This window comes from Spea bombifrons, chromosome 2, assembly GCF_027358695.1.
Source record: "Spea bombifrons isolate aSpeBom1 chromosome 2, aSpeBom1.2.pri, whole genome shotgun sequence".
Taxonomy (NCBI): domain Eukaryota; kingdom Metazoa; phylum Chordata; class Amphibia; order Anura; family Pelobatidae; genus Spea; species Spea bombifrons.
In genome coordinates this window covers 52,726,783-52,753,152 of record NC_071088.1, presented here as the reverse complement: position 1 = coordinate 52,753,152, position 26,370 = coordinate 52,726,783, and the positions used below count along the sequence as shown (strand labels likewise).

General features: G+C 46.2%; 1 protein-coding gene and 1 long non-coding RNA gene across 7 annotated transcripts in view; one reads left to right on the top strand and one right to left on the bottom strand.

Annotated features, from left to right (window-relative positions):
• LOC128472411 (vesicle transport protein SFT2B-like) overlaps positions 1-26,370 on the bottom strand; it is a 165,938-nt gene that overhangs the window by 93,629 nt on the left and 45,939 nt on the right. The window lies entirely within an intron of this gene.
• On the top strand, positions 20,019-20,529 carry LOC128472413 (uncharacterized). Its single transcript, XR_008346170.1, has 2 exons — positions 20,019-20,052; positions 20,144-20,529. It is a non-coding gene; the product is annotated as an uncharacterized LOC128472413 (long non-coding RNA).

Sequence of the window (26,370 nt, the reverse complement as noted above, 5' to 3'; positions counted from 1 at the left end):
ATTACTAACTCTATCTGTCAGGCCCCATCCAGGCTGCGGAGCTGAATGTCTTTTGTTTCCCTGTTTTGCTGTGGTCCTTTCTGTCCTGAACCTCTGATTCCTGGATTCTAGTTCTGCTCTTTGCTTCAGCTCTGCTTCCTTTATAGGGTGTGCCCCACCCGTTATGTTTGCTCAGTCTGCAGTCTACAGGTATGTCTCTCTGATATGTGTTTAGATCTCATGTTTAGTTTGTTTAGAACCTCCGTAGGCAGGATTTAGCGTTAGGACCCACCGTATATTGGAGTACTTAGGCGTAGTGGTGGGCTAAGCATATTATGGCCATATAATGTGACGGAATATCCAATTTTATAGCAAGACATCTTTGCATAACATCTTTACTCTACCACCATGGTATTATCTTTATTTTGCTGATTTCATTATTGCAATTACATTACCTCTATTTGTTCACTATTCTTCCCTATCTCTGCTCCCTGCAGAGACTCTGCTTTTAAGGCCCTCTCTGTAGGCCCTAACCCCTCTTCTTGTGTGTCTCCCACTTTATTTTCCCTTTTATTTTTCTCTCTGTAACAGGTTTTCCCTTACCTTTCTGTGGCAATGAGCCCTTGCTCTCTGCCCTCCTCCCTCATGGTGCTGGCTCCCCGTTAGGTTCCTTCTCTTCTTGCATTTTTACTTTCACTTTCGTTTTCTATTGTTGAGTTTTTCCTTTTTTTTGCAATCGTTTCAGGCTGTTTTTCCCTTGTTTCTTACAGTTTCTAGGTGTTCTTTCTAGGCCTAATTCTTATTTTAAGGAATCTTGCCTTTTTTCAGTTTTTTAGATTATTTATTTATTTTATTTAAATGATATATTGCGTTTTTTTCTGACATATGTGGTGATTGCTGGACATTTTCTCACCTGTTCCCCTGTTTTAATACTAAAAAGGAGATATTGCTATACAGGGTGATTCAGGGAGGCCTACCAGATGTGAGCCCTACCTTAAGATTGGTCCCTGTCCCCATCTGGGTGATACTTTTACTACAGCTGAGACCTTACCATTACTATACTACTAGCCTCTACCGCCACCTTGTGGTTTTATATACCGTATTTGCTCGATTATAAGACAAGGTTTTTGCCAGAGCAAATGCTCGGGGTCGTCCTATAATCAGACCTCAACTAGATCTGATATGAGACCAAGATCCAGATCCCCCGCAGCGATGCAGGGGACCTGGATCCTCCTACTCCCCCCCACACACACACACTTACCGTTACTTCTGAGTCCCCGGTGCTTAGTCCGGCAGCGTGTAGTGCTTTACGCGATGCCCCAGAGCTCAGTAGGGATATCCCCGGTTCTTCATCTGAGCTAGACGAGGCTCCAGGCGCCTATCTGATGACTCCAGCTGGAACTGCTGAAATACCGGAGGATTCTGGTGCCCTCAATGCAGTGGGTGAACCCTGTTTTGACCCTGAGAACATAAGGCATCCGCGCTGGGGAGAGGGGACTCCGCCCAACCAGATTTGAAAACCGCTGGTCAAATGGATCTGGAAACCAGTGGAGAGGGAGGTCCGGAACAAACTTCGGTCAGAATGCCCAGGTCCTAGGCTGCCACACAAGGTCTAGAGACCCCCAAGTTTGACCCCACGGGGATGACATATAGGTCCAAGAAACTCCAGGGACCCTAGGATAGAGGCAGAAGGTGGTATCTGGAGAGCCCAGGATAAGCTTCTGGACATTGCCGGCCCATTGTCCCAATTGTTCCTGATGGCCGAACGAGCGATCATGTCTGATACCCCAAATAGACTCCTCCCTTCCCAGGGAATGGATTCAGCGTTGCAGCATCATGTTGGTAAAGCTAACTTAGCCCTCTGAGCCGAGCGACGCCAGGCTGCTCTCATGTGCCAAGACCCTTGCCTTATGGATCTTGGGAGCAAGGAGATGGGTCCAGCTGCCGACGGTCTCCTTTTCTGGGATGCTTTCATAAAGGAGCATGCATGCATGTGAACATTTTCACCTCCTTCACAAAGGCCCAATCCTCCATGAGGTATGCTTTTTTCTTCCAGACAGCATTTCTCTGGCAGGGCTGGATATCCAAGGAGCTGGACCTTGAGCCACCAGAGGCTCCCAATAAGCCACCAGAGGCTACGAGTCGTCAGGAAGGGTACCCATTCCCGGCTCTGTTTCCCTCCACCAGAGGTTCACCCGGATGAGGTGTCGACGGCCCAGCACGAGGAAAAAACCCTTCGGGTTGCGGGCAGCCTATGTCTCTTTTCCCACAATTAGTCCCTCATGTCTCTGGACCCTTGGGTCCTTCAGTCGGTTCAGGGCTTCCTCATAGATTTTTCTATTCCCCCGTTACACATGCCCTTCCTTTTCTCCCCTAGCTTTCTCTTCCCCAACAGGAGCTAGTGGACTCGAAAATTCACCTACTATTCCAGAAGGGCACCATAGAACCCATGTCATGGCTCCTCCTCACTTCTTCAGCAACATCTTTCTGGTTCGCAAGAAGTTGGTAAAATCTCGACCCGTTATGAATCTCAGAAGCCTCAACATCGTTGTCACCTGCCGTCACTTCAGATGGAAGGCATCCATCTCATCAGAGATCTTCTACTAGAGGACGACTGGCTTACATCTGGATCTCAAGGACGCCTATCTCGCAGTCCCTGTCCACCAGGATCACCGCCGGTTTCTTCAATTCTTCACCTGCCTTCCCTTTGGACTCAGCTCGGCCCCTTGGTGCTTTACCAAGCTGATGCAATCTGTCATGGCTTTCTTTTAGACCCAGGCGATTAAGAAGGAGATCCACAGGGTGCTATGCTCCAAGACAATTCCACTTCGGACTCTAGCTCGCATTGTGGGCCTTCTCTGCTCGTCCCTCATGCAATCGTACCTGATCCACTCCACTACCGAGCTCTTCAGCAACCCTTTGCAGGTTTCCATTCAATGATCAACAGATCACTCTCTCGACGGAGGTGAGGCTAAAGCTCATGGGGTGGCTACAATAAATGGAGGCATGGAATGGTTGAACTATCTTCATCTCCCTTCCTGACTTAGTCCTGGAATCTGATGCCTGCTTTTACTGTTGTGGGGTGTCCAGACCTTCCGAAGTGACTGGTGGTCGATGGTCAGTGGAGGAGAGACAATTGCACATGAATTGTCTGGAACCGATTGTGGGCTCCTTTGCCATTTGGAGTTTGGCCGCTGATTTCTCCAACTTTTGCCTTCTCCTTTGGATGGGCAACATCTCGGCGGTCCAGTACATCAACCCTCTGGGGGGGCGCATGGTCAAGTATGCTAAGGGTCCTTACCAAGTATCTCTATGATTTCTGCCTGGCCAACCACATTACACTGGCAGACCGGTTTTCCTGCCACTTGAGGGATGCCAGTGATTGGAAGCTGGATTGCAGTCTTCCAGCGTCTGGACTCTCAGTGGGATCAATTTTCTGTTGATCTCTTTGCATCCAGACTGAATACTGAACTGGTGACTTTCTTCAGATGGCTTCCAGATCCAGACTGCGCCACAGTACACGCCTTCCTACAGACTTGGCCTCCATCCGGGGCTTAAGCTTTCCCTCTTCACTATGCTTCCTCAGAAGCTTTGCATGATCGGATCGGTGCTTCTCATCACACCCCTCTGGCTGCCTCTACCCTGGGTCCCGTCATTCCTGGAACTGCCTGCAAGGATACCGCTTCTCCTCCTGCACCTTCTTCAGGATCTGGACTGTCAGTTTCACCCCCTCATCCTTATAGCGTGGAGCCTCTCCTGGAGATTTGTTCCTTTCAGCGGATGCTCATATGCTTCTCTGAGAACCCCAGACACCGGACGAGCTTATGCTTGGAGGTCCTGAGCGTCTTGGTGTCTGGAAGGGTAGGATGATCCGTTCTAGGTCCCTGTAATTGCTGTTCTTAACATTTTACCCTTTTCTCCCAGGGAAGTCATACCGTACCCTGAATGCCTTAGATCAGCCATCTCGGCTTCTCATGCTCTGATCTTGGGTGCTCCCCTGGGTAGGCATCCTCTGGTCTGCCATCTTTTGTGCAGGGCCCAGTTATCTCGTCACCTAGGTCCTAGGTGTTCGTCTCTCTGGGACATCCAGAAGGTATTGGATTTTCTGAAATCCTTGCCTAACAAAACTTCTCTCTCTTAATCAGCTTTTGGCCAAACTTGCTTTGCTTCTGGCTTTAGTTTGCTTTTGCCGCATTTCTGATGTCCAGGCTTTCGATGCTGATGTCATTTCTTTCTCATTGCAGAGGGTGGTTTTCTCACTTTCTTGTCGCACCAAATATTTTTCTTTAGCTGTCTCCTAACCATACTTTCCAGAACAGCCGCTTTTGTGTGTGGCTCACTCTCACTTCTCTCAGCAGTACCTTCTGTCCACGGACTCTCATCATCCGAGGGGTTCCCATCAGCTGCTTCTCTCGTATGTTTCTCCCTTTCATCTGATATCTTCTCCTACCATCACTAGATAGGTGCGCTGGCTTTTGGGTCTGGCCGGGATTGACCCCAGTTTCAGGGCTCATTTGTTCTGAGGGGCAGTAGCCTCTGGTACTGTGTCTCTAGGCACCTCCCTGTCGGACATCCTGCACTCCACGGACAGGTCCAGGACTTCTACTTTCCATACCTTTTATTCTTGCCCTGCTCCCCATGCTACCTTTGCTTGGCTTAGCGTTAAAAATGCAAATTACGAAGCCTCTTGTTTTGCTATAAAATTAGAGATTATAATAGCCTTGGTGCATATATAATCTAAATTTGAATAAAGACAGGAGGCAAATAATTTCCCTCCCTTCCCGTTTCGCTTACACTGTAGCGTGGGGGTTGTGGTGTTGTTGTTATTACTGTCTAGGTTATTGACCTTGCTATAGGATCACAGTTACTGTTCCCTTTTTCTTTCAGTTTAAATGTGCAGTTTCTGTGGCTCAGAGGTGGACGTCATTGGTTCCACCCATCGGAAATAGCCATTTCCTATGCTTCCTGTTATAACCTCCTGTTCGTATTTGTTCTTCACGTTGGCTCTGCATCAAAGAAGAGGAGGAGGAGTGGCTGTCTTCAGGCTTTATAGTCCCTGTATTATGTTGATTGGTTATTTATAGGGCTGCAAAAACTAAATCGATAAGATCGATAATAATCGATAATGAAAATAGTTGCCAACGAATTTCATTATCGATTAGTTGAATCGATTTTTATCGATTATTAAACGAGGGTTTTTTTCAGAGCAAATGCTCTGAAAAATACCCCTCATTATATAATCCGCTTAGTCTGACTCACAGCAGCAGCTCCTACTTAACAGTCCCTCCCTGTAATCACTGTACAACTGGCCCCGCCCCTTCCTTCTCCAGGCCAGAACCACATGGCTGTGACTCATCTAACTGTAAGTATAAAATTAATATTTGGGCTGCTGAAAGTTAGGGGAGGTGGGGGTTAATTTAGGGGCAGTTATGGTTAATGGTGTTTAGGGTTAATTTAAGGGCAGCTGTGGTTAATGGGGTGTTATGGTTAATTTAGGGGCAGCTGTGGTTAATGGAGTGTTTAGGGTTAATGGAGTATTTAGGGTTAATTTAGGGGCAGCTATGATTATGGGGTGTTTAGGGTTAATTTAGGGGCAGCTGTGGTTAAAGGGGTGTTTAGGGTTAATTTGGGGCAATTGTGGTTAATGGGGTGTTTAGGGTTAATTTGGGGCAGCTGTGGTTAATGGGGTGTTTAGGGTTAATTTGGGGTAGTTGTGGTTAATGGTGTGTTTAGGGTTAATTTAGGGGATGCTGTGGTTAATGGGGTGTTCAGGGTTTATTTAGGGGCAGTTATGGTTAATGGGGTGTTTAGGGTTAATTTAGGTGCAGTTATGGTTAATGGGGCGTTTAGGGTTAATTTAGGGTAGTTGTGGTTGATGGGGTATTTAGGGTTAATTTAATGATGAGGACTGAGAGTTAATTTAATTAATTTAATAAAGTTAACTTAAGGTGCAGTTAGAGGTAAAGGGGGAGCAAACTAAAGGGAATCTTAATCTTGGGGCAGTGAAGATTAACCCAGTTCTTATTTATAAAAGTATGGTGTCAGTGTGCTGTGAACGGGTCTGTGACTCTATGAGGGGACTATTAGATATCGGGGGGTATAAGGCGTATCTGGGGAGGAAGGAGTGACATATCTGGGGGTATAAGGCATATAAGGTATATAAGGCATATGTGGCTAGGGCAGTGTGGCATGTGTGGGGAGGACGGAGTGGTGTATCAGGGTGTATAAGGCATATCTGGGGCCACAGTGGCATATCTGGGGGTAGAGTGGAGTGGCATATCTGGGGGTAGAGTGGAGTGGAATATGTGGGGAGGGCAGCGTGGCATGTCTGGGAGGCAGTGTAGCATGTCTGGGAGGCAGTGTGGCATGTCTGGGGAGGACGGAGTGGTGTATCAGGGGGTATAAGGCATATCTGGGGGCACAGTGACATATGTGGGGGTAGGGTGGAGTGGCATGTCTGGGCGGCAGCGTGGCATGTCTGAGCGGCAGCGTGGCATGTCTGGGCGACAGCGTGGCATGTCTGGGGAGGATGGAGTGGTGTATCAGGGGGTATAAGGTGTATCAGGGGGTATAAGGCATGTCAGGGGCCACAGTGGCATTTGTGGGGGTAGAGTGGAGTGGCATATGTGGGGGTAGAGTGAAGTGGCATGTCTGGGCGGCAGCGTGGCGTGTCTGGGCGGCAGCGTGGCGTGTCTGGGCGGCAGCGTGGCGTGTCTGGGCGGCAGCGTGGCGTGTCTGGGAGGCAGCGTGGCATGTCTGGGAGGCAGCGTGGCATGTCTAGGAGGCAGGGTGGCATGCCTGGGCTCAAATGTGCATAAATTGGGGGGCTGGTTGGGAAAAAGAAATGCATTTTATCAAAGTTTTTTATTCTGCTGTTTGTATTTAACATCATTTGTTTTAAATTATTTTAACTAAATTAAAAATTTACATTCATTTTTTTTATCCAATTAGTCAAAAAAATAAATCGGCCAACTAATCCATTATGAAAATAATTGTTAGTTGCAGCCCTAGTTATATATTTTGATTTTCATGTTTGTTTCATGTTTGTCTCTTTGCTGCTATTGGTGGTAGAGTAAAGATGTTATGCAAATTATTGCACAGACTTAATAATGCACCCCCAGACTCCCTGGTGTCCGGCAGGACCGGCCGGTGATGAAGCACCGGAAGGTTATGTCACGCCGGTGCTCTACCATAGAAGCCCCGGTGAAAATGCCAGAAGGAGGTTGTCTACGCGCATCGCGCAGATGTCCATGGCTGCATGTCCTGGGCGACGGCGATATGAATTGTGCATCTCTGGGCAATAATAATTTTTGACATCCCAAAGTATTTCCTAGGGACATTTTGTGAATTGTATTCAGAAACAACCGAGTACAGGAATACCCCACAAACATGTGTAGGGTATGTCTCTTTGACACTGCGGGTACCAAATTGGAACATACGCATTACAGTTTTCAAACATGGAATTTAGACAGATCAGTTTACTGGGTGCATGTCTCATTTGAGACACAGGAAATGTCCCATATTTCATTTTAACCCCCTAAAACTATATATTTCCAAAGACTAGACAGTTCAGGGAATCTAGTTATTTAACCTCGTAGTGCATTTTGGGACAATAGCTCTTTTAAAAAAATTTTCAGTGTTGCTGTTTAGCTGTAATTTTCATCTTTCTCATTTTGTGTACCCACTCACATTATATATTGGGTTTTTTTCAGGACAAACAGGGCTTTCTTTAGATACCATTATTTTTATCATATCATCTAATTTACTATAAAAAAAGATAAAATATGGCGATTTTGTTTTTGAAAAATATTTTACTCATCTGCAAATACGAATGAAAAAAACCTGCTAAATAGATTCTACTATTTGTCCTGAGGTTAAAAATATCCAATGTTTTTATGTTTCTTTGCTTTTTCTGCACGTTATGGGGCAATAAGTACCAGTAGCGTTTTGCTATTCAAAATATATCAAAACCATTTTACCCCAAATTTTGTCATTCTGCCCCATGTGCTATTTCAGGTATCTTTGAGGCCGGCCAATGCAATTTACCCCATAAAACCATATATGTTTGAAAACTAGACACCCCAAGGTATTTCAAATGCTGGTATTTTAACCTGTCCTCCGATGACCTTCCGGGTTACATCAGCAGTGACGCAACCCAGAAGAGAACGCCCGATCGCGCGTTTGAAACTGCGCGATCGGACAGTTAGCAATGTAACAGCTTACCGACTTTCATGCCGGAAGCTGTTACAGGAGATCGGACAGCAGAAGGCCGGCAATGCCAGCTTCTGCTGTCAGTGGGGAGTCCAGGCTGTCGCTGCACGAAGGGCTGGACGTACCGGGGTTTCTTAATAGGCGTTTTTTGGACGTCACGGTACATCTATAGGGGATTGAAGGGGTTCAACCGCCGATCTCAGGGATCGGAAGGTCTTGAAAACTTTTTGGGGGTTTGCCTTGACATCCCAAAGTATTTCCTAGGGACATTTTGTGAATTGTATTCAGAAACAACCGAGTACAGGAATACCCCACAAACATGTGTAGGGTATGTCTCTTTGACACTGCGGGTACCAAATTGGAACATTTTGAGGCTTCCAGGAAAACCGCAGTGTCGCTGATCGTGGCGAAAACGCTGCGATCAACGGCAAATAACGCTACCACGTACATTTACAGGCATTGTCACTAACACATTGCAACGTCACCCCGTACGTGGATTGTCGTTAAGGGGTTAAAAAATGGTTTTGAAATAGCAAAACCCTACCTGTACTTATTGCCCATAATGTGCAGAAAAAAAAGCAAAAACACATAAGTCGAGACCGACTGGTATGTTTATTTTTATTTTTTATGCATTTAAGCTTTAATAGGCATTCTATGTTATACTCTGTTTAAGTTTGGATTTCTGTAATTTTTATTATTTTTAATAAATAATTACTATATTGAATTATCTGTCCTTTCTTATAATTGTGCTCACAATTTCATTTATTGAATGTGAGACCTATCCACATGTATAAAATTGAGATTTGGTAACTTAGGGTGAAGAATGACCTCTTTTTAAGACATTACATGGGAGGAAAGGTGTGAACCCATCACAAAGGGAGATAAATAAACGGAGGTATACAAAAAGGTAGAAGAGGGAGAGAAAAAAAAAAGAGAGAGATGGGGGCGGGAGGATAGAAAATGCCCAATGCAGGGGAAACACATCTAATTTGTCTATTCCAGTGGAAGACAGATATCCGGCCCCGACACAAACTCCAACCAATGAAACCAAGTGGACCGGTACCGCTCAATCGACCAGTCAGTTAGTAGGTGCAATTCGTCAAAAATGCGTATCTGCTCCACGCGGAGAACCTATTCTTTAAAAGGTGGGCGGGGCAGGACTGCCCCAGCGTAGAGCAATTAAGGCCTCGGCTGCCGTCAGGAGGTGACGAACCACTGATCTCTGGAACCAGCTCTCAGAATAAGGTAAGTGATGGAGAAGGAAGAACTCTGGTGTAAATGGAAAGGCCCTGTCTGTGAAGTGCTGCAACTGCTGGTGAATAGAAGCCTAGAAGGGGAGTAGACGAGGGCAGTGCCACCAAAGGTGAAGAAGGGAGCCCAGAGTGGCATCGCATCGCCAACATCTGGACGGTAAGCGGAAATCAAGGCTGGGGGTCGGTACCAGCGGGACAATAATGTATAAGCCATTTCTTGGTCTCTTACACAGATCTTCTCCCATTGTTCTGCGGAGAAGGCGACCTGCAGTTCAGACTCCCAGCTCCCCATGAACGGTGGCGATACCGAGTGAAAGGCCTCAAGTAGAAGGCCATACAATCTAGAAATGCCATGAGGCGGGAGCTTGGAGGCCACACAGAGCTCCTCAAACGCCGTGTGGTCATGCAGCATATTGTGCTTCCAAAGGCAGGGACCGGAAGAAACTGCGAAGCTGCGCATATCTGAACGAATCTAAGAGGGAAGGAGGTGAGCGAGAGGACAACAGGTCCAAAGGCTTAAGGCCCTCAGACCACAAAAAGGAGCTGATCCCTGACCCCGCTGCAGCAGGGGAAGCCGGGAAAAGGTAGCACCCCTTCCCGGGAGGAAAATCCGGATTGTCCCTGACCGAGGTCAATGGGGAAGGGATAGAAGAGAGTTGTGTCTTCCGGAGAACCTGGAGCCAAGCATCATAAGTGGCCCGGATAAAAGGGTGGGACAAAGTGATTGTGCAAGCCGTCCAGATCGCTAGCCAAGGTAAGACCCTCATAGGAAGGTCCAACAGGACCGCTTCGATGTACACCCATTGCTTACGAACCGGACTATGTGCCAATTCCAGGACACGGAGCAGATGACAAGCTCTGTAGTAGGCGCGGGGACAGGGCAAAGCAAGACAACTCTAGGATTTAGGAAGTATCAATGTGGTAAAACAGACTCGAGGAGCTTGTGTACCCCATATAAATGTCAAGAATGTTGTCTGGAGAGAGTCAAAAAAGGAGGGGGTGGAGACGGGAAGAGCCTGAAACAAATATAGAATACGAGGCATGATGTTCATTTTAATTGTGTTGATGCGGCCGACCCAGGAGATCGCCAATTTCTTCCAAGACATTAGGTTAGCCTGGAGAGCAGCCTTAAGAGTGCCATAAATTGAAAACTCTTCCAGACTATTAGGGAGGGATATCCCTGGGCGGGTGATAATAAACAGGAGGTCGTTGGCATAACCCAGAATCTTATGGTGCGTGGTTCCCACCTGGAGTCTGCAAATGTCAGGGTTCATGCTGATGGCCTGGAGAAAAGGCTCTAAAGAGAGCACAAAGAGCAGTGGGGATAAGGGACAGCCCTGCCTTGTCCCATTCCAGATAGGGAAGGGGTTGGAGAAAGAGTTATTAATCCGAACTCAGGCCGTGGGTGTAGAATATAAAGATGTGATCCAGGTAAACAGACCCGGACCAAATCCCATATGATTCAGAGTGGACATCATAAAAGACCAGTCCACCCCGTCAAAGGCTTTTTCAGCGTCAGTGAAAAGGAGCATGGTCATGGTAGATGTGTGTTTTGCGAAGTTCATAATCGAAAGAGCTCTAATAGTGCTGTTTCTAGCTTCACAGCCCGGGATGAAGCCCGTCTGGTCAGGGTGTACTAAAAAGGGCATGAAGGGTTTGATTCTGTTAGCAAGTATCTTGGTGAACAACTTCAAATCAGTGTTCAACAAGGATATGGGACGTTAGCTACTGCAGTGCTCGGGGTCCTTGCCCACCTTGGAGATCAGAGTGATTGAGGCCGATAAAGTGTGTTTATGAATGCGACTGCCCTCCAAGATAGAATTCAAAGCATCTATGAAGTGAGGGGCCAGAAGGTCCTTGAACGCCGAGTAATAACGCAGGGGTAACCCGTCAGGGCCGGGGCATTTTCTGGATGGGGAGGACTTCAGGGCCATCATGAATTCTGGCAGAATGATCAGAGAATCAAGGAGAGCAGCCTCGTCCACAGCGAGTGTCCGACTAATCGTTTTAGTCAGATACATCAGCTGCTTTACTAGGAGAGGAGGGACCATGTGGACCCGGCCCAAGGTTATAAAGCTCTTCATAATAGTTCTTGAAGCAACGGGAAATATCAGGTGGATAGGAATGAATCCGACCTCCGGAGGAACGTACCCTGGAGACGTATGTGGGTTTCCGAACTGCGCGAAGAGCCCTGGCTAAGAACTTGCCAGACTTATTTCCGCGCTCATAAAAGAGCACCTTAGTTTTTAAAAAGGTGCATTGCATCCTACTATTAAGAATCAAAGCTAATTCACCCCGGAGAGTCAGGAGGAGCTGCAGGTCACCTTCCGACAAGGAGGTCTTGTGCGCCCGTTCTGCCAAAACTATCTGGGTGTAGAGCCTGTCAACCTGCTCAGCCTCAAGCCATTTACGTTTAGAACAAACACTAAGAAAGTGGCCCATAACAACACACTTATGAGCCTCCCAGACAGTCAACTGATTTGAGATTATCTTCAAAATAACACTGGAGAACCCAGTAGATCTCTGCACAGGAAAACTCATCCAGCAATAAGGACTTATTAAGTCACCAAGAACCTCCCCGAGGAGTGGTGCAGAGAGGAGGCCAGGGAGACGGCATGGTCCGACCAGGTCGCCGACCCAATGTTAGAGCCACGCAGGAGCTTGGGAAAGTGGCAGGGGAGAAAGAAATCAATGCAGGAATATGAACCGTGCGCTGTAGAATAAAAAGTATAGTCTCTATCAACAGGGTGCAGAGCTCTCCAGCAATCAACCAGTTTGTGTGCCGCAAGGAGGGAAAAAAATTTCCGCAGGACGTGACGGGGAGTCCGCACACTGCCTGCAGAGGTGCCTAACTCAGGGTACAAAGCCAAGTTAAAGTCTGCTCCCAACACCAGTAACCTCTCCTGGAAGTCAGCAAGTTTGCGGAGGACAGCACGCAGAACAATATGTTGGCCCTGATTAGGTAAATAAACATTCGCAAACGTATACATGCTCTAAAAGCATCCCTTTAACTAGCAAAAACCTCCCCTCTGGATCTACTTGCATATCCATCACCCAAAAAGGCGCTCTGGCAGAAAAGAGTATCGCCACACCCTTTGTCTTAGCCAACGGGTTATTACTGAAGAAACCAGTGGGATACGATCAGCATGGCAACTTAGGAGCTCTATCCCCATGGAAGTGGGTTTCCTGTACGAAGGCAACATCCACGCGGCCCCTTCCCAATTCTCAGAAAAGGGTGGAACGTTTTTCTGGGGCATTCAGGCCACGAGTGTTGATGGAAAGCAAGTTCATCGTACTTTGCGTTATCACAGGACCTGGACAACACCGATAATGCACCCACTATTCAGAGACGTATTCACAGCACGAAGAGTTCAGGAAATAAGTCCAAGGCAAACGAACGATACAGGGCCAGAGGCAGATAAACTTAGTCAGGAGGTTCCAAGGTCGGGGCAGGCAGCACGGGATCGAGGTCAGGAAACAAAGCCGAGGTCTGATACACGATGAAGGCAAACTGATAAAGAGTTCAGAAACACAAGCACCAAGAGCAACATACAGAGACTCTTTGAACGGGCACTGCACTAATGGGACAGCAAATAACAGCCCACGTGACACAATGGCCGCTAGCCCCCCCAAAGCATTTTAAGACAGGTGTGGGGGGGCATAAGTGCAGCGGCGTATCTAGGGTATGGCAACTATGGCTCGTGCCATAGGCGCCATTTGAAAGGGGGCGCCGGTGAGCGGCTTTTAAACGCCGTAATTTTTTTTGATGCGGAGGAGAGAGAGGGGCGCCTAGCAACTGCTCGGCGCCCCTCATTCTCCTCCACGAGCCCTCTACCCCGTCCCGGTGCCGGCATTTCATGCAGAGCGCCTCAATATGACGGCATATTGCGGCGCTCAGCAGTGACGCAGCGGGCACGAGCGGGCGGGTTTTAAACACTGTCTTGTTTTTTTTTTTGGTGCGGAGGAGAGAGGGGCGCCTAGCAATGAGCCTAGCAATGAGCAATGAGCCTCCATGAGCACCCTACCTCCGTCCCGGTGCCGGTATTTCATGTTGAGCACCGCAATATGACGTCATATTGCGGCGCTCAGCAGTGAAGCAGCGGGCACCAGCGAGCTGGTTTTAAACCCTCTTTTTTTCTGATGCGGAGGAGAGAGAGGGGCGCCTAGCAACCGCTCGGCGCCTCTCGTTCTCCCCCGCATCAAAAAAAAAAAAAGACAGCGTTTAAAAGCCACCCGCTGGTGCCCGCTGTTTTAGTGCTGAGTGCCAAAATATGACGTTATATTAAGGCGCTCAGGAGTGAAGCAGCAGGCACCCCAGCAGTGCAAGAAGGCAGAAGCCTCGTGCTCCTGACGCTGGACCCCAAGGTGAGAAGGGGGAGAGGGGTTAGGGAGTGATAAGGGAGGGAGAGGGGTTAGGGAGTGATAAGGGAGGGAGAGGGGTGAGGGAGTGATAAGGGAGGGAGAGGGGTGAGGGAGTGATAAGGGAGGGAGAGGGGTTAGAGAGTGATAAGGGAAGGAGAGTGGTTAGAGAGTGATAAGGGAGGGAGAGTGGTTAGAGAGTGATAAGGGAGGGAGAGTGGTTAGAGAGTGATAAGGGAGGGAGAGTGGTTAGAGAGTGATAAGGGAGGGAGAGGGGTTAGAGAGTGATAAGGGAGGGAGAGGGGTTAGAGAGTGATATAAGTAAAGAGTGGATTAATGTGTGCATGAGTGAATGAGGGAGAGCATGAGTTAATATGTGAATGTATTGTCTGAATGAGGGAGAGCGTGAGTTAATGTGTGGATGAATTGTCTGAATGAGGGAGAGCATGAGTTAATGTGTGGATGAATTGTCTGAATGAGGGAGAGCATGAGTTAATATGTGGATGAATTGTCTGAATGAGGGAGAGCATGAGTTAATGTGTGGATGAATTGTCTGAATGAGGGAGAGCATGAGTTAATGTGTGGATGAATTCTCTGAATGAGAGAGAGCATGAGTTAATGTGTGGATGAATTGTCTGAATGAGGGAGAGCATGAGTTAATGTGTGGATGAATTGTCTGAATGAGGGCAAGCATGACTTAATGTGTGGATGAATTGTCTGAATGAGGGAGAGCATGAGTTAACGTGTGGATGAATTGTCTGAATGAGGGCGAGCATGACTTAATGTGTGGATGAATTGTCTGAATGAGGGAGAGCATGAGTTAGTGTGGATGAGTTGTCTGAATGAGGGAGAGCATGGGTTAATGTGTGGATGAGTTGTCTGAATGAAAGTGTGAATTAGTGAGTGACTGTAAAAGTGTTTGTGTGTGCCATGGATGTACAATTGTGGAAGGGTAAAGATGGCACTAGCAGGAGGTTTGAGCCTTGGGGACCAAGATGGCACAGGCAGGGTGTATATGGGACAAAGATGGCACAAGCCGGACTGTTTGGGGACAAAGTTGACTTGTGCTGGGCTATTTGGGGACAAAGATGGCAAATCTTATGTGTGTGTTATTTGGGTGCTGGTCAGGTTCTATGCGGGCAGTGATATATACCTTCAGTGCTGAGATCACAAGTGAATTTCAATTGATCTGGGTTTGTGTGTTGATCTATACCTGCTATCGGCAGCAGGAGGACATGGGTCGATCACACCTGCGCGGAAGGGGCAGAGAATCAGGAACAGTGTCCATAACGGCCCAATCCGAAATCTGGACGTCTGGCAAGCCGAGAAGCTGTAGGACGTCTTGCACATCATGGTGATGTTTAATAGTGAGGGACCTGTTGTCATGTCAGATAACCAGGGCGAAGAGGTGACCCCAGTGGTACGTAATTTGTAGCCTCTGCAATTCCGATGTCAGGGTGCGAAGGGACCGTCTTGCTTGTAAGGTCAGGTCAGTTCAGTTCATGAAAAAATGATATCTGGTGAACGGCCAGGTGCCTGCCTACCTCCCTCGCGTGACCCATGATGGCTTCCTTCAGACGGAAGTCTGAGAGGTGGCAGATGATATCCCTCCGGGGGTCCCCAGGCCACCACGAGGACAAAGAGCCCAGTGCGCTCTATCCACTGATACGGGAGTATCAGGGGCACGGCCAAGGAGAGCGTTGAATAGACCTGTCAGAAGCGCCATGACATCTTCAGGCGCGTCCGACTCAGGAACCCCTAGCACTCGAATATTCTGCCGCCAACCCCCATTATCTATGTCCTCGATCCGGTAGCGTAGCTCCCTCAGGTAGTGTGTATGGCGATCACGCACGTGCTGGACAGCAGTAGTAGTACTGTGCTGTTGGGTCGTCGCATCTTCCAGGGCCTGAACCCTCTGTTCCAAGGAGGACAAATCATTCTGGAGCGCTGACACCTCATCTCGGACCACATGCTTAAATTCCGTGATGAACAGGGAGAAATCTGACTTCCAGCGCGCCGAGAAGAGCTGTAAAACCTCAGGCAGATGGGATACAGAAGGATAGTGCACCAGCGCTGCCAGATCCTCCGCAGAGGATGTGCTGGCTGGAGATGCGGCCTTGTGGTCGTCTGAGGCTTGTGAGGCCAGATTAGTATGGAAATACTCCTGGAGAGATGACGAGGATGACCGGGAACAATCCCTTGTAGTTGAGGGCTGGCAACTGTCTTCTTCGAGCGTCTCATGATGAAAACGCGGCTATTTAGCTATAAAAATGTGCGAGCGACAGCGGAGCAACTAGCTCATGCGGCCATCTTACTCGGCAGTCAGACACGCTCCCCCTTTTTGTAGAATTTTTATGCTTATGGCTTAACGGGTTTGGGGGTTGTGAACGGGGGCAGGAGGGTTATACTGGATAGATGTTGTGCTAGGGCAATGGGATGTAACGTTTTTAAAAAAAAAAATAATCTTTTTTTATATATATTTTTTTTTTTAAATGGTTAGAGGTCCTCTTAGGGACCTCTTGATTATGTTATTAAAGCCACAATGACATCACTTAGCTCACTTTATTTTTTTATTATTACCGTATTTGCTCGATTATAAGACAAGGTTTTTTTCAGAGCAAATGCTCTGAAAAATACCCCTCGTCTTATAATCGGGGTCGTCTTATAATCAGACCTCAAATAGGTCTGACTATGAGACGACTAAGATCAAGATCCCCCACAGCTGCAGGGGACCTGGATCCTCCTGTCTCCCCCCCGGCCCCACTTCTGAGTCCCCAGTGTGTAGCTGGGACAGCGTGTAGATGTCTACGCGATTCGCTTAGACAACTTCCGCTGTAGCAGGAAGGAGGTGTGGCTAGCAGCGGGGGTTGTCTGCGTCCATCTCGCAGACCTTCCCCGGCTTTCAGAGATCAGAGTTCAGATCTCTGACAGTCGGGGAAGCCACGCCTCCTTCCGGCTGCAGCGTAAGTGCGTGGGATCTACACGCTGCCCCGGCTACATGACAGGGAAGTCAGATCAACCGGTAAGTGTGTGTGTGTGTGTGTGGGGGGGGGGGAGTGTTAAACGGGGGGCATAAGGCATTTCTGGAGGCAGAGTGCTCTGTGAAATGCCTTTTAACCCCCTTAATGCCACTCTGCCTCAAGAAATGCCGTTTTAACCCTCTATACGCCACTCTGCCTCCTGAATGCCTTAAACCTCCCTATATGCCACTCTTCCCCATAATATGCCTTTTAACCCTCTAAATGACAGAGTGGCATATAGGGGTATAAGGCATTTCTGGAGGCAGAGTGGCACATAGGGGGTCAAAAGGCATATCATTGGGCACAGTGGCATTTAGAGGGTTAAAAGGCATATCATGGGGCACAGTGGCATATAGGGGGTATAAGGCATTTCTGGGGCAGATGTGCATAACTGGGGGGCAGGTTGGAAAATAGAAGGAAATAAAACCAAAATATTTTTCTCAATCATAGCTTTTATTAAAAAAAAATAGTTTAGATGAATTAACATTTACTGGTAAAACTTTTTTCCTATAGGGTCGTCTTATATTCAGGCTTTTTCTTTTTTTCCTAAATTACCGTATTTGCTCGATTATAAGACGAGGTTTTTTTCAGAGCAAATGCTCTGAAAAATACCCCTCGTCTTATAATCGGGGTCGTCTTCTAATCAGACCTCAAATAGAGGTCTGATTAGGAGACTAAGATCCAGATCCCCCGCACCGCTGCAGGGGACCTGGATCCTCCTGTCGTCGCCCCCCCCCACACACACACTTACCGGTGCTTCCGGAGGTGAAGTTGGCAGCGGGGGTTTGTATGCGTCCGTCGCAAATACCTTCCCCGACTGTCAGAGATCAGAGTTCCAGAGTTCCTGATCTCTGACAGCCGGGGAAGGTATTTGCGACGGACGCATACAAACCCCCGCTGCCAACTCCACCTCCTTCCGGCTGCCGCGGAATGAGACGTCAACCCGCTGCCCCGGCAATACAGCAGGAAATTGGAAGCACCGGTAAGTAAGAGGTGTGTGTGTGTGTGTGTGTGTGTGTGTGTGTGTGTGTGTGTGTAGGGCATTTCTGGAATGCCTTACACCCCTATATGCCACTCTGGCACTTAGGGGGTTAAAAGGCATATTATGGGGCAGAGTGGCATATAGGGAGGTATAAGGCATTTCAGGAGGCAGAGTGGTGTTAAGGGGGCATTTAATAGTGCACTCTGCCTCCTGAAATGCCTTATACCTCCCTATATGCCACTCTGCCCCATAATATGCCTTTTAACCCCCTAAATGCCAGAGTGGCATATAGGGGTATAAGGCATTTCTGGAGGCAGAGTGCTCTATATAATGCCTTTTAACTCCCTTAATGCCACTCTGCCTCCTGGAATGCCTTATACCTCCCTATATGCCACTCTGCCCCATAATATGCATTTTAACCCCCTAAATGCCAGAATGGGATATAGGGGTATAAGGCATTTCTGGAGGCAGAGTGGCACATAGGGGGTCAAAAGGCATACCATGGGGCACAGTGGCATATAGAGGGTTAAAAGACATATCATGGGCCACAGTGCCATATTGGCGTGGCAAGCCTGGGGGCAGATGTGCGTAACTGGGGGACAGGTTGGAAAATACAAGAAATAAAAACAAAAAAAAAATATTTTTCTCAATCATAGCTTTTATTAAAAAAAAAAGTTTACATGAATTAACATTTATTGGTAAAACTTTTTTCCTTTAGGGTCGTCTTATATTCAGGCTTTTTCTTTTTTTCCTAAGTTAATATTCAGATGTTGGGGGGTCGTCTTATAATCAGGGTCGTCTTATAATCGAGCAAATACGGTAATATTCAGATCGTCTTATAATCAGGGTTGTCTTATAATCGAGCAAATACGGTAGATTATATACTTAAATCCTTCAATTAATAAAAGAACAGTAACCCTACAACAATAAGGTGCAATTTCAAAATACGAGAAAAAAAAGGGTTTCAGAGTGTACCCACATAAATGAACACTGTATGTAAGCATTTGTGCTAATCTTGAAGTGATATTCCCATTTAAATTATAGTTAATTCTCTATTTTTTCTTTTAATTCCTTCTTTCCGAAAGAAAAGAATTTAAAAAATTATATAAAAAGTGCTTTTCTAAGGTGCTGTCACGTAAGGTAAAAGTGTATATTATATAAACCTTTGTCTTCATCTTAAAATGGTGCTAACTAATAACCCATTAATTACTTCTACTCTTGTGACAAACCAAGTAATTACTAATAAATAGGGCTGAAACAACTAATCGATAAAATCGATAATAATCGATAATGAAAATTGTTGTCAACGATTTTCATTATCGATTAATCGAATCGATTTTTATCGATTATAAAAAGAGGTTTTTTTCAGAGCAAATGCTCTGAAAAACTCCTCTCTTTATTATAATCCGACCTCAAACAGAGATCGGATTATAACACTAGAATCCAGATCCCCCGCAACGCTGCAGGGGACCTGGATTCCCCTCACTGTCGGCCGGTCTCTCACTTTCGTCTCTCTCCCCCCTCCCATTCACCCCTCTGACTCCTCCCCCTCCCATACATCACTTTGCCTCCTCCCCCCTCCCATACTCCACTTTGCCTCCTCCCCCCTCCCATACATCACTCTGCCTCTCTCCCGACTCCGTTACTGACAGGCACTTTCACTGCAGCTTCATAGAAGCCTCAGCGTAAGTGAAGGGCAGTAACGGAGGCTGTCTGTGCGCATCGTGCAGACCCCCTCTCTGTCAGCCGGTGGGGGTCTGCATCGCACATACAGCCTCCGTTACTCACCTTCACTTACGCTGAGGCTTCTATGAAGCTGCAGTGAAAGTGCCTGTCAGTAACGGAGCCGGGTAGAGAGGCAGAGCGGTGTATGGGAGGGGGGCGGAGTCAGAGGGGTGTATGGGAGCCACCCTCCCATACACCACTCTGGCTCCTCCCCCTCCCATACGGCACTATGCCTCTCTACCCGGCTCCGTGATGTCTTGTGAACCTCCGTTGCTGACAGGAGGCAGAGTGGAGTATGGGAGGGGGGAGGAGGCAGAGTGGAGTATGGGAGGGGAGGAGCCAGAGTGGTGTATGGGAGGGGGAGGAGCCAGAGTGGTGTATGGGAGGGGGAGGAGCCAGAGTGGTGTATGGGTGAGTTATAGTGGTGTATGGGGGTATTATAAATTTCAGGGCATATAGGGGGTATAAGGCATATCGATATTAGACACATAAGGGGGGCATAAAACATATCTGGGGGTAAAAGGTATATCAGGGGGCTCAGTGGCATATAGGGGGTATAAGGCATATCTATATTAGGCATATCAGGGGGGCATAAAACATATCTGGGGTAAAAGGTATATCAGGGGGCTCAGTTGCATATCACTGGCATATAAGGAGTATAAGGCATATCAGGGGCACAGTGGCATATCAGGGGGCACAGTGGAATCTGTGGCATATAAGAGGTATAAGGCATATATGGGGGCAGAGTGGCAAGCTGGGGGTCAGATGTGCATAACCGGGGGCAGTTTGGTAAATAAAAAAAATGTAAACAAGGCTTTTTTCTCATAGTTTTTATTAAATATGAAAAATAGTTAACATATGAATTAATATTTACTAATAACTTTGTATTAAAACCTAGTTTGAGAAACACTGTGTTTGGGTTCTTGTAGCTTTTATTATGTCAGTAAAATAAGAAGGTGAATAGAGAGAGGCCATTGCAATAAAGAGATGAAAGTGTAAATTGTACGTTTTTTTATTACATTATTTTAAATTGAAAAAAAAATTGAATTATTTTATCCGATTAATCGAAAAAATAATCGGCCAACTAATCGATTATTAAAATAATCGTTAGTTGCAGCACTACTAATAAATAAAGTTAACTTCTTAATTAATCCCAAGTGAAGTTTACCATTGTTATTAGAGTGAGAGAAAAATAAAAGAAAATAAAATGTAAAAAATTATTTTTAAAAAGGCACATTGTACTGGATAGTAAACACTGTAACTATATCAAAGTTTTTTTCTGGATCATCAAAAGAGAGGAAAGTTTCTTCATATATGAAACTAATCTTTGTGGGGAAACCCCACTTAAATCTGATATTATGCTTCCACAATATCGAAGTATCTGGTAGAACTATTACTTCTTCATATTGACCTTCTGTAATTTTCTTCTCCCTACACGTTTTCACAATTAGATCTTGACTAGAAAGTTGCAATGGAGGTAAGTTAGTAGGCCTGGGAAGCCTGTGAATACGTTCCATATATTTAGAAAAGTCTTTATTATTATTATTATTTATTGTTTTATATGGCGCCATCAAATTCCGTCGCGCTGTACAATGGGTAGACAGGACATAACAAGTAGTATGTAACATAAATTGACAGAGACAACAGGTGAGGAGGGCCCTGCTCAAACGAGCTTACAGTCTAGAGGGGGTTGGGTTGCATTACACAAAAGGTAAAAGTGCCACTGTTGGGGATAGACCAGCCACGCTAGTAAAAGTATTGCAGGGGAGGGAGTAGGAAGGGTAAGCTAAAGGAATATGGGAGGAAAGGGGTTAATGTGCTATGTTGTAAGCATCCTTAAAGAAGTGGGTCTTGAGGGATTTTTTTTAAGGAATAAAGGCAGGGGGGAGAGACGGATAGACTGGGGGAGGGCATTCCAGATGATAGGGGCAGCCCTTGAGAAATCTTGTAAGCGGGCATGAGAGCTAGAAATCAGAGGAGAGGACAGAAGGAGATCGTTGGATGAGCGGAGAGACCGGTTAGGAGTGTATTTAGAAGAGAGAGGAGATGTAGAGAGGGGAACCGCTGTGAAGAGCTTTGAAAGTAAGAGTGAGGATTTTGAAATGAACCCTGAAGCGCACAGGCAGCCAGTGAAGAGACAGACAGAGTGGAGAAACGTTAGTAAAGCGATGTGAGAGGAAGATAAGTCTGGCGGCAGCATTCATGGTGGATTGTAGAGGGGTGAGACGGTTAAGAGGGAGACCGGCTAAAATAGAGTTACAGTAGTCAAGACGGGAGATAATCAGGGCATGGACAAGAGCCTTAGTGGCATCCTGTGTTAGGAAGGGACGGATGCGGGCAATGTTTTTAAGATGAAGGCGACAGTTTTTAGAGACAGACTGAATATGGGGTGTGAACGAAAGGTCGGAGTCAAGGGTAACACCAAGACAGCGTGCATGAGTAGATGGGGGGGATGATAGCACCATTAACATTGAGGGAGATAGATGGGGAATCTTAGCGTTGGAGGGAGGGAAGATGAGGAGTTCCGTTTGGAGTGGTTGAGTTTCAAGAAACGTTCAGACATCCAGGTAGAGACAGATGCAAGGCAGTTAGTTACACAATCTAAGACAGAGGGAGAGAGATCAGGGGAGGATAGATAGATTTGGGTGTCATCAGTGTACAGGTGGTATTGAAAGCCGAAGGATGAGATCAGTTTGCCAAGGGAGGAAGTGTAAAGAGAGAACATAAGGGGTCCTAAAACTGAGCCTTGGGGAACCCCAACTGAGAGAGGGAGGGGAAGTGTTACTGGAGACAGAGACACTGAAGGTACGATCAGAGAGGTAGGAAGTGAGCCATGAGAGAGCAGTATCACGGAGGCCAAGATCATAAAGCTTTTGAAGGAGAAGGGGGGGGGTCCACCGTGTCAAAAGCAGCAGAAAGGATTAGCATGGAGTAGTGGCCCTTGGATTTAGCAGTGAGTAAGTCATTAGTAACTTTAGTAAGGGCGGTCTCAGTAGAGTGTCGAGGGCGAAAACCAGATTGAAGAGGGTCAAGCAGGAAGTTGGAGTCTAGAAACTTAGTTAGAGAACAATAGATGAAAAAGAATCTGATAGTATTTGTTTAAGATCTTCTGAGGTTGTTCTTTCCGAAAGATTTCTGAAACGTAAATTATTCCTTTGAGATCTGTTTTCTAAATTGTCCATTTTCATTTCTAGCTGAAGAATCTTTTGATCTAGTTTGACCTTATCATCCGTTAAGATCTTTATTTGTAATTCCAGGTCCTCGCTTTTATCTTCTATTTTTTTTTAATTTTGGTTGCCAATTGAATAATTTCCGATTTAATATCTTTTGAAGATTTGGTCATTTCTTGTTTTAGCTCTTCTACTAAAGATTAGCAGATTAGCATACCTGGGAACTTCCTGGCTCCAGCAACCCGGAGCCTTCCCTTGCGGGAGTTCCTGCTCACGTCGGTGGGGAACACCCCCATGTAAATGAAAAAATGGGAGGGGAGCGGGGCGTGTCAAGACCCCGCTCCCGCGACCCGGAGGATTCGGGTCTTGAGCCGGAGAATCTCCAGGTCAAACTCGGAGAGTTCCCAGGTATGCAGATTAGGGGTTGATATATCTGGCTCATTACTGTTTCTTTGATCCTCCTCATCTGGGTTGGGCGGAGTGCCTGTTATGGATCTATTTGATTGAAAGTTAGTTGATTGTGGTGAGAAAAAGGTGGATAGTCTCTTTTCCAGTTTATAATCCTTTTTTCCTCTTTTTTTTCCTTCTTTTTTGACAATGCTCTGGAGTCCTGTGTTCTCCTGGATGCCATAGCACATTCTAAGTTATATTTCAAGATTGCAGAGAGGAAAGGATTTTTCGTGATAATAAATATCCACAATATCAGAGATTTCAAACAATTGTGACAGGTCTATGTCTCCAAGATTTTCAAACGCTGAAATTTATAAACATATATTCACTTAATGTATTATGCGTTCAGGAAACCATTCTGAACAGTCTCGCCACAGTACCACTTCTCCCTTATATATATGAATCAATTTTAGACGATGGTTAAGTAATTTTTTCCCCTCTTCCCTCCATCTCTCCCTTTTCTTTCTTTACTTTTTACTCTTCTTTCAAGCTATTGATCTATTAGAAATGTAATTTGAGATTCAGTCCAAATAATTGCAACTTCGTTCCCTCCAGTTAGAGGTTCACAAACACAGAAAGGGAGGGGGCGGTGGTAATATTCTTGGCAAACTGAAAGCAGTGTGCTTCTTTTTAGATAAAATGCTCAAGACTCACCCCCGCCACCATAAATCAGCCTGTCTCTCCTGCCTCCACTCGCTCTGGCAGTTCATGTGTCTAGACCAGTCCGCTCTCACAAATCCCTCACAAATCTCTGTGCCGTTTACATCCTCCTGTGCCGAAGACCTGCGAGACTCACCTCCCAGTCTTACGTCATGCTGCGTCTTACGTCATCGTACCCCACCTCCCTGGCCACCTCCATCGAGAAAAAGTAGGTTTTTTTAAAATTTTTCATCATATATTTTTTATGGGAAATTGTGGGTACACAAAATGGGTGAGGAGAAAATCACATTTAAACACGAGAGTGTGTTATAACAGCCTCGGTCCCAAAGGGTACAAAAAGTAAAAAACAGCCTGGTCCTTAAGGGGTTATTGCTTAACCATTTTAATTTTAACCCCTTAATGACAACTGACGTGCCAGGACCATCATGACTTTAAACGGGTGCAGAATGTGACCTACGTTCGCTTTCTGCACCCAAACGGTGTTACTGTATTGCCTGGGGGCTGTGTCTGGCCCCTCCCCGGGGCGTCAACATTCGCCATACACTGTATGGCGGCATATGCCCATTTTAAAAGTGTTTAGGAGGCAATCAACGATCACCTCCTAAACTTCAATGGTGTCGGTGAAATGCCTCGATCAGGAGGCATTCAGCAACACCAAACACTCATCCCAGGATGCGCTGTGACCACTCCGAAGAACGGTCAGAACCGCCACTGCGAGTCATTTCGCCAATCACAAAATGGCGGCCGTCGTATAAAAAAAAAACAATGAAGTTAGAAAAGTTAGCCCAAGGGGTCTCCAGACCCTCTAGAGAACTCTGGCTCCACTTGCAGGTTGAATACAGGTACTGCATTCAACCATGCAAGTCAATGGAGCCCAGCTTTTTAATCACAATGTGATTAGTAAAATAAATTAAAAAAAAAAACAAGAAGAAAAAAATAGTTTAAAAAAAAAACAGTAAAATGTAAAAATAATTTCCCACTGACGTCACCATTAGGAAAACCTTTAAGTTCCAAAAAATGTAAAAAAAAATGTATATATATAAAAAAATATTTTTGTGAGCAAGTCCTAAAATTAGCACATTAGCTTAAAACAATTCTCGCATGGAAAGAGTTAAAATACTGGCACATTAAATGCCCATGGGGTGTCTACTTTTAAAAAATGTATGATTTGATGGGGTAAATTGAATTGGCCAGGTTCAACAATGTCCCAATTAACACGGGGGGGAGGATAGCCACACATCTAATTTCCAATTTAAAAAATGCACACGTCCCAAATGCGGCCTTTTAGTTCCCAAAAACCCGACAAACCTATGCATGTGGGGTACCACTGTACTCAGGAGATGTTGCTGAACACATATTGGGGTGTTGTGTAAAAACCACATAAGTTTGGGGAGGTGTTAGATGGGGGCATAAGGCATTTCTGTAGGCAGAGTACTCTATGATATGCCTTTTAACCCCTTTAATGCCACTCTGCCTCCAGAAATGCCTTTTAACCCTCAATATGCCACTCTGCCTCCTGAAATGCCTTATACCTCCCTATATGCCACTCTGCCCCATAATATGCCTTTTAACCCCTAAAAGCCAGAGTGGCATATAGGGGTATAAGGCATTTCTGCATTTCAAAAGGCATATCATGAGGCACAGTGGCATTTAGAGGGTTAAAAGGCATATCATGGGGCACAGTGGCATATAGGGGTTATAAGGCATTTCTGAGGCAGATTGGCAAGCACGGGGGCAGATGTGCATAACTGGGGGGCAGGTTGAAAAATAAAAGGAAATTAAAAAAAAATCTGAATCATAGCTTTTATTTAAAAAAAATAGTTTATATGAAGTAACATTTACTAGTAAAACTTTTTTCCTGTAGGGTCGTCTTTTATTCAGGCTTTTTCTTTTTTCCTAATTAATATTCAGATTTTGGGGGGTCGTCTTATAAATCAGGGTCGTTTTATAATCTAGCAAACACGGTAATGATTTGTGGGTTTTTCTAAGGCAGGGTCATTAGGGGCTGACATTATGATCAGATCACTCCTATTGGCCAGGAGTGAACTGATCATCATGAGCAGGGCCGGCCCAAGGCAAAATGCCGCCTGGGGCGAATTTTAAAATGCCGCCCCCCCCCTTATCTACCCTTTCTCTCTCTCTCCATCCCTGCCGCCCCCCCATTATCTACCCTTACCCCCCCTTGTACTTACCTTTCAGCAGTCCTGCGGCGAGTCTCCCTGTTCGGTCTCGGTGCCAGCTTGGTAAGCGAAAACCACTCGGCGCCCCTTTCTCTCTCTTTCGCTTTAAAAAAAAAGGGGCTTGGGGCAGCAAAGTGCGGTTGCCCCACTCGGCTCCATTGTCGGGCCGGCCCTGATCATGAGCCCACTTTTGATTGGTTCTACAACAGTTTTTAACTTTCATTGGAGTACAGCATTGACTGATATTTAGTCCCCACAAGCTTTTGGGGACAAATATTAACCCCTGCAATGCCGCGATGTTGTTAACACTGCATGATTGCTTTTAACAGAGCAATCGGGCAGCAGATGAAGGTTGGGGCTGATCTCCACTCCACCCAAAGA